The sequence below is a fragment of the Orycteropus afer genome, unplaced genomic scaffold, assembly GCF_000298275.1.
Source record: "Orycteropus afer afer isolate SDZICR_OR568_19922 unplaced genomic scaffold, OryAfe1.0 scaffold00090, whole genome shotgun sequence".
Lineage (NCBI taxonomy): Eukaryota > Metazoa > Chordata > Mammalia > Tubulidentata > Orycteropodidae > Orycteropus > Orycteropus afer.
Window position 1 is genome coordinate 6,885,300 of NW_006921677.1, and position 9,378 is coordinate 6,894,677.

General features: G+C 37.5%; 1 protein-coding gene across 1 annotated transcript in view; it reads right to left on the reverse strand.

Annotated features, from left to right (window-relative positions):
• The window catches only part of CCDC7 (coiled-coil domain containing 7), a 370,614-nt gene that overhangs the window by 50,288 nt on the left and 310,948 nt on the right, over nucleotides 1-9,378 (reverse strand). The window lies entirely within an intron of this gene.

The following is a 9,378-nucleotide window of genomic DNA, read 5'->3' on the forward strand; positions in this document are numbered from 1 at the left end:
TCCTGAATGGATATATTCTCATCTTTCATCATATCAGGGAAGTTCTCTTCCAACAAATCTTGGACAATTTTCTCAGTGGTTTTATTTTTCTCTTCATCTTCTAGAATGCCAATTACACATAGGTTATTCCTTTTGATGGTATCCCACATGAACCTTAGGTTTTCTTCATTTTGTTTTGATCTTTTTTCTGACTGATCCCTTTCCAAAGAAGTTTTCAGGTGTTTGTCTTCATTCTCATTAATTTTGTCTTTCATTGATTCAATTCTACTCCTTTGCCCTTTCAGTGTGTTATCTATTTCTGACAATTTAGTATTTATCTTCTGGATTTCTATCTGTAGATTTTGTATCATTTTTAATTTTCATTTATTTTGTTATTTTGTTCCTGTATTTTCTTCTGAAATCATTTTGGTGTTTTGTCTGTGTTTTCCTTAATTTTGTCAGTGTTTTCTTTGATCTGTCTCTCCATCCTTTGAAGATACCTGAGTATAATTCTTTTGAATTCCTTATCAGGTAGTTCCAATGCTTCTTCTTCCTCAGGGATATGTTCTGGGTCTCTATCTTGCTCCCTTCTTTCTACCACTTCGCTTTATCTTGCTTCTTTTCATGGACTGTGATGATCTGTTGTCTCTGAGACATTGTGTCATTGTTGTATTTAGATCTTTGTTAACTGTTTTTGAACAGCAGCTAAGGGTGAGTCAAGCTCTTCTTGGTGTGTGTTTATCATTGGTCAGCTAGTGGAAAAGAAATTGGTGGCTTTCACTCAGTAAGTGAAGCTGCAGGTATTGCAGGTGTAGTTGTGTCATATGGGCTGTGGTGGTTAAGTTTGTTTGTCAATTTGGCTAGGCCTGTGTGGTAGTTATGTCTGTGTGTCAACTTGGCTGGGCCTGGTTGAGTGGCTGGGCACCTGGTGGTAGTTATTCTCCATGATGAGACTGGCAATCAACTCCATTGTGGGATCTACTACAAGCAGCTGAGTAGCTGCCTTTGGGTATGGTCTGCTTCCTGTATATAAGGAGAAGCCTTGGGGATAGTAGCCAGCTTATGGCATTCTTGGACCCTGGATGTAGCTGTGTCATTGTTCAGAGCCTGCCATGCTCTGCCAACCTGGGGACTTACAATGAACTTGACTTAATGGTCTGCCGTGTGGTTTGGACTGTGCCTTTTTACTTGTCAACTTTGGGCTTGGCAGCCTCAAGAGCCAGCAGCTGTCTGAGTGAAGAAAAGCCTCTAGCTTCAGTGGTCTGGGAGCTGGAGGCAGAGCTGAAGCCCAAGGCTGAGGGGCTTTCACCCAGCCCCTAGTGCCTGGCACTTTGAACTTGGACTTAAAGCTTCCAAACTGTAAGAGAATAAACTCCTGTTTGTTGAGGCCATCCCATTTGTGGTATATTCTTGTCAGAGTGGCACGAGATAGTCCAGGACAGCCTGGTTGAGTGGCTGGGCAGCTGGATGTAGTATTACCCAAGATGAGACTAGTAATCAACTCCATGGTGGAATCTACTGCAAGCAGCTGAGTATCTGCTTTGGGTATGTGGTCTGCTTCTCATATATAAGAAGCAGCTTTGGGAATGGTCTCTAGTTTATGGCACACTTGAATCCTGCATGTAGCTGTGTTGTCATTCAGCAGCCTACCATGCTCTGCCAACCTTAGGACTTTGAATGGACTTAAATTAATGGCCTGCTGTGTGGTTTGGTTAACATCAGGGCTGTGCCACTTTATTTGGCGACCTTGAGCTTGTTAGCCTCAGCAGCCAGTGAGTGAAGAGATGCCTCTAGCTTCAGTGGGCCATGAGCAAGAGGCAGAGCTGAAGCCCAAGATCAAGGGCCTTTCACACAGCCCCTAGAGTCCGGCACTTTGAACTCAGACTTCTAGCCTCCCAGATTGTAAGAGAATAAACTCTTATTTGTTCAAGCTATCCCATTTGTTGTATATTCTTGTCAGAGTGGTACTAGGTAACTGAAACATGAGCACTGTGGTTGTATCCCACTCGGTTAGACAAAAACAATAGAAAAACCATCAAAAAAGTAAAAGCAAGTAGGCAAAAACCACACTGTGTAAACACACAGGAAAAATCACCAAAAAAAAGAAAAACAAAGAAAGAAACAAAACAAAACAAAACCGCACAATATCTGGAGAGAGGGCCATAAGAGAAAAAAGGTAGAGTAGGAGAATAATGAGGGGAAAAAATGGGAAAAATACAAAAAGAAAAACAAGGAATGGGGTTAATGATGAGAAAGAAAAAAATGGGAACCAGGAAAGAGAGAAAAAGTTGAAAACTAGAACCCGGGAAGGGAAGAATAAAGAATAATAATTAAAAGGACAAGCAAAAACAACAATAATTATAGTAATTTTAAAATACAAAAAGAAGCAAACTAAGAAAAAGGAAAAAAAAAAAATCTGAGCAGGGTGGGGTAGGGTACCCAGACCCCATCTGAGCACACAGACTAGGATGGAATTCCTGCCAGCCCAGAAAGTGGGTTGGAGTGAGAGACAGCCACACCTCTGTTAACTAAGAGGGTGTGTGGTGTAAGAGTAATGAGGGGAATATCGCACCCTTCCATTTGTTTATGTCCTGAATGCCCTTTTGGTTCCCAGAAAGTGGAGCTTACTTGTAAGTCCCTAGAATCTGGGAGAATGCTATTGCTTTAAATATCCAAAATGGTTGAACAGCTTGTAAACATTCAAAATGGCTGCACCCTCCAGACAGGCAAAAGTTCACAGCTCATCCAGCCATCCTCTTTGCTGTTTCTCCTTTTATTCACCAGCCACCAATGTAGTCCTCCATGGAGCCCCTAGTTAGCAGACCTGATTTTTAGGTTAATTCTTAGGTCCTAACACCACTCAGCAATATCCAAGCTCTCCATGCAGTCAGGATTGCTGACATACTGCAGCTCTGTATGTCTCCTTTTTTGGTGTTTTCATGCAGGTTCTACTGGTAGGAGTTTAGTCCACTTCCATATCCTTCCCTTCAAAGCTCTGGGCTCCAGGATTATCTTCTGTATCTGTGTTAATTAGTTCCCTTTTCTTTGTTGAAGAGGTTCTGTGTAGTCTGTCTATCTATTCCGCCATCTTACCAGAACTCCTCTATGCAGTATTCTTGATGGCACCTGCCAATCAGGTTATAAAAAAGGCCACAAACAAGAGCAGACCCTGGTATCCCTCTACAGGACACCCAGGTTGCCCAACCCCTTGGTCTCACCAATCCATATGTTTTTGTTAGATTTACGAGTTTCACCAACCTCACAGTTCATCAATTGCAGCTTATGCAGGATGCTGGCATAGGTTAGAGTGTCATATGAACTTTTGGACCTGTAATCTCCAAAGTCAATTAAAAGATACACATTGTTTGAGAGATTATTATTGCCTCATATCAGGCCTTAGTGGACACAGAATGCATTAACTATGGCCATGGAATAGTTCTACCACCAGAAATTTCAAGCAAAAGGTAATAATATTTTTGCTTTTGTTCACTAGTAACCTTAGGGTATTGACACTTCAGGTCAAAGTATAAAATTTCTATAAAGTGAATGTTTAAATACATATTCATTAGTCAAATAAAAATATTTTTTTATGAGTTTAATTTAAAATAATTCAAAACTAGTAATAATTATTATACTTACTATGTTGTGTTTCCCCTCTGGAAGTTCTTCGTTTCCCTACTTGCATTTGGGTTTTTGATAATGAATCTTGATCCTCAAGCAAAATACTTTCATATGATTCATCATCTTGAGCTATATAAAGAAATGTATTTAGATCACTAAATAGGAAAAACAGTTCTATTGTGAAATCTAATTGGTGATATCAATTTTTTAATAAGTACATAGCAGCATTTTCCCTCATTTCTATAAAATTATAAGAAAATTACAAAGTGCTACATCTAATGTGAAAATGAGAAGACTGCTAATGTGTGTACATTGAAGTTGTCTCATTATTTCATAACTATTCCTAGGCATCAAATTTGCTTTTTATTAGTCTTTAGATTCATAGGTAATCATACTTTAGATTAATACATATTCATAAACCTAACCATGAAAATGAATATGCTGAAGGTCATTTATCTCATAATTATTTATAACTATAAAATATTAGAAACCATCTATATATTCAAACATAAGAAAATTGTTGAAGGTACATATGATAAATTATGATGCAATCAATATACCTTATATAATATAGTATAAAATGAGTGAAAAATATCTTAATAAACTAACACACTCATTTTCAGAATATACTATTAAGTGGGGAAAAATAAAACCTGAAAAAGAAGGTATATAGAATGCTATCATATGGGTAAGAAAGAAGAGGAATTGCAAAAAATATGTGTATATATAGAGAAATATATACCTACTTTACAAAATGAAACATAGGAAAGTTTACTAGAAAAAAATAGTTGGTTATCCACAAGAAGAAAAGGGGAGGACTAGAGGAATCAGAGGGAAAGTATATAGGAGGGAATGATACATTTGTAAGTATTCCTTTTTTGCACATTATTTGCTTTGGAAGGGAGCTCTGGTGGCATAGTCCCTAAGGCACTTGACTGCTAACTGGAAGGCTGGCAGTTCAAACCCACCAGCCACTCCATGGAAGGAAGGTTGGGCAATCTACTTCCCTAGTGATACCACCTCGGAAACCCAAGGGGTCGCTATGACTCAGGTCTGACTTGATGGCAGTGTGTTTGGTTTGGTTTTGCTTTGGAAAGTAGATTAATGTTCTGCATGTTCCTGAAATAAAATTAAACCAACAAGGATAAGAAGTGGAACTAAAACTGAAAGCAAATTTAAACAAATGAACCCACTCAAGGAAAAAAAAAAAAGCACTAGTTCAAATAACTCATGACTACAGTAAATTTACCTATGCCCTCAACCTTAGACAAGAGTGTGGGTGGTAAGTTTGCAATGAAATCAGGAAATTTTTTAAATACATTTTTGTAGTCGTATGAGTTAAGACATTCTGTAACAACTTAGAAGCAACACAGTATTGAGCAAATAAGTAAATGTGGTAATGATGTTTAAGGTCAGGATCATACCATGGAAAAAAAGAAATACATATATGAAATGGAGTAATGTATGAGGGAGCCATGAAGGGATGAACTGAAATCGAGGATGTCAGTGAAAACTCATGATGTCTAAAATATACCTGTGCATGTATTTATGAATGTATATTGCACATGCACATGTATATATCCATGTGTGCATGAATGTGTATATATACTTGCATGTATTTCCCAGTTATGTTTGTTTAAAAGCTTGGAGGCAATGGCATGCCAATACCAGTGAACACAATTAGTTTTCAAATCTTGATTTTTAATAATAATTTCCATTAAAAGTTATCAATGTTCCTAAGTAAAAGGGCTAATTCCAAGTATAATATAGCAAATTACAAGAACAGCCTTTACCATTTTGTAACACTAGATAGCAAGGAAGCTTTCAAAGATTACTAAGGTTGTGTCATAAGGACAAATTAGTTATCTTGAAGAAGCTCCTACTAGTAAAATCTAGGAGAACTTGGGAGCTAAAACAAACATAATGAACCAAAAAACACTGAAAAAATGAGAATTCATGAATTCATGCACGAAAGGAAAGAGGGAGGACCCTTGTTTTCAGTAGAATGCCAGGCACCAACTGGATAAATGTGAAATGGTACTGGGGTTGGAAAAATTATGTTGAAACTCTCAAAGTAGACATTGGCTTAGGCAAAAATGATCAATACGTTCTAAACATCATGGTCTGATAGAGAACCCTCAAGACTATGTTACACCAGGAAAGTATGCACTTCTTAGAACAACGAAACATAAGAGATCAAAAGGGCAGCATTTGCCCAGGGGTAAAGCTCAGAAGGCAGGAATGATTAGGAAAGAAGGGCAAAGGGAAATAGTAACCATAGGGAGGAAGTGGGAAGCGTGCTATTACATTGTGGGCATTGTAATCAATGTCACCAAACAAAATTTGTATGAGCAGTTGGAAAACCAATTTACTCTATAAACTTTCACCCAAATTACAATATAAAGTTAATAAGAAAATATGAAATTTTGATAGTGAACAGGATATTTTTAAGTCATCTTAAATTTTCTTCCTATAGATTGAATTGACAATAGAATAGAAGACAACAGAAAAGCAGCTAGAGAAAAAAATAATTTTAAGGTGGAAAAATTAGGCAATATTTTAACCAGGTGATCATTATTGAAATCATAAATGAAGCCCAGATGGTCATACTGTAGATCTGGATGTGATGCTCTAAGAACATCAGACAAATGAGGAAACTTTTCTTTCAAGAGACAGTATTCATCAAAAATGTTAATGTCATAAAAGACAAAAAAAGGTTAGGGAACAAATCCAGATTAAAGAAAGCTAGACACATAACAACTACAAGCAATGCCTGATCCTAAACTATATACTCTATTGGAAGAGAAAAAAAAAATGCTCTAAAGTACAATATTGGGTCAAATGAAAAAAAGAAACATGGAATATGAATGATAGATTAGAAAAAATTATATCTATCTTAAAGTATTGATCTTGAAAACCATCTTGGGGTTAGTAAGAGAATATCCCTAAATATAAAAAACACAAACTGATGTGTTTAAGGCCAACTTACTCTCAAATAGTTCAGAAAAAAAAATATATTGTATACACATAATAGATAATATATTATAGTATATAAAACCAGAAAGAGCAAAAGTTGAGACAAAAGAAAAAAAGTTTAACAATAAATTAAAGGAGCTCTGGTGGCACAGTGCCTAAGGCATTTGACTGCTAACCAGAAGGCTGGCAGTTCAAACCTACCAGGCACCCTGCAGAAGGAAGACTGGGTAAACTACTTTCATAAAGATTTACTGTCTCGGAAACCTAATGGAGGTCGCTATGAGTTAGAATCAACTTGATGGCAGAGGTTTTTGGTCTCATGGCATAGTACATAAAGCATGTGTCTACTAACCAGAAGGTCAGCTGTTCAAACCCACCAGACACTCCATGGAAGGAAGATTGGGCAACCTACTTCCGTAAAAATTTACAGCCTTGGAAACCCAACAGGGGTTGCTATGAGTCGGAATCACTTGATGGCAGTGAGTTTGGTTTTGGTTTTGTACTACTTTTGCAACTTTTCTGTAAATATAAAAACATTTTTCAAGAATATAAAGAAAGTGAAAAAATGAATATGAGACAGCAACAAATGTTGTTGTTGTTGTTAGGTGCCACTGAGTTGGTTCTGACTGATAGTGACCCTATGTACAACAGAACAAAACACTGCCCACGACTGCACATCCTCATAATCATTGCCATGCTTGAGCCCATCATTGGAGCCACTGTGTCAATGCATCTCATTGAGGGTCTTCCCTTTTTTCTCTGACCCTCCACTTTACCAAGCATGATATTCTTCTCCAGGGCATGGCCTGGCAACGTGACTAAAGTAAGTGAAATTAAGTACTGCCATCCTCACTTCTAAGGAGCATTCTGGCTGCCCTTTAGCCAAGACAAATTTGTTTGCTCTGGTAGTCCATGGTACATTCAATATTCTTCACCAACACCATAATTCAAATGCATCAATTTTTCTCTGGTCTTCCTAATTTATTGTCCAGCTCTCACATGCATATGGGGCTACTGAAAAATACCATGGCACGGGCCAGGAGCACCTTAGTCTTCAAAGAGACATGTTTGCTCTTCAGAGAGGTCTTTTGCAGCAGATTTGCCCAGTACAATATGTTGTCTGAAGTCTTGACTGTTGCTTCCATGGATATTGACTGTGGATCTAAGTAAAATGATATCCTTGACAACTTCAATATTTTCTCCATTTGTCATGATGTTGCTTATTGCTCCAGTTGTGGGATTTTTTGTTTCCTTTAAGTTGAAATGTAATCCATACTGAAGGCTGTCGTCTTTGATCTTCATCAGCAAATGCTTCAAGTCGTGTTCACTATCAGCAAGCTAGATTGTGTCACCTGCATATCACAGATTGTTAACGAGTCTTCCTCCAATCCTGATGCAGCATTCTTCATCTCATATCCAGTTTCTTGAATTATCTTCTCAGCATACAAATATTGAGTATAGGCAAATATTTAGAATAGGCAAATGCATAGAGACTAAAGCTCCAATTGTGGTTGCCAGGGGTACGTTGGAGAGAGAAATAGAGTTTATTGTTTAAGTGGTACTGAATGTCTGTCAAAGGTAATGAAAACATCTGGAAACAAGTAGTGGTGATAGTTTCACAACGTGATGAATGCAATTAATGTTACTGAATTGTACATTGTAAAATTGGTTGAAGTGTCAAAAATTCTGTTATATATATATATAAATTAAAATGAGTTAGACTATAGTATCTAGAAATGCACATTTGGGTGGCAGAACTATAAAGATGTGCAAAGAAGTGATTGACTGAAAGTCTGAAGAGTGGTAAATGTGGGGGTGGCGGGGCTGTGATCAGGACAGAGCATGAAGGAGCTTCTGGATGACTGGCAAAGTTCTATTACTTGATCTGGGTGATAATTGCAATGGTGCTTCCTTAAAATATTTCATTAAGTTTCACATTTATTTTTATCTACTGTAGTTTAGCCTTTAAAAAGTTCAATTTTATAAAACAGAGGGAGTCGCATTTGTTTTCATCAGTGACTTAGGGCACTAGCTGTCCAGGACTAATTTAAACTAAATTTTCAAGTTGTATTATCATTCTTAATTCTCAAAATAATCAGGTGAAGTACATAATATTATTCCTTCATCTGTGCAGGAGAAAATCAAGGCATGGAAAAGGTAACGGAGGTTGTACTTCACATCCTGACACTAAAACCGAGGCTAACAGAAACTCTAGCCAAAGTTATATGGTTAGTAATTCCTGTCCAGGCAGGTTAGCACCAGAGCCTGAGCTCTTATCTAGTACTTTATATTTCTGATATAAAGTACAAAATGAATATAATCATAGATAATATCTACTGTTTTCAAGTCAACTGCAACTCATAGCAAATTATAGGATAGAGCAGAACTGCCTCATAGGGTTTCTAAGGCTGGAAATCTTTATGGAAGTAGACTGCCTCATCTTTCTCCTATGGAGCAGCTGGTGGGTTTAAACTGCCCACCTTTTGGATGGCAGCCAAATACCGTATCCACTGTACCACTAGGGCTCCTATCATAGATAATAAAGGATATATATTTTTTCCTTTTTTTTTCTTTTTAATTGTGATTTGGGTGAAGATTTATAGAGCAAATTCACTTTCCATACAGCAGTTTACATATACTTTGTCTCATGACATTGACCAAAGTTTACCACAATGTGACAGCTCTCCTCCCACTTCCTCCCCATAGTTACTTCTTCCCAGTGTCCATCCCTCCATGGACTCCTGCCCCCTGAGCTGTCTCCCTGTGCATAAGCAGCCCTTCTTTCTCCCATGATTGTTCTCT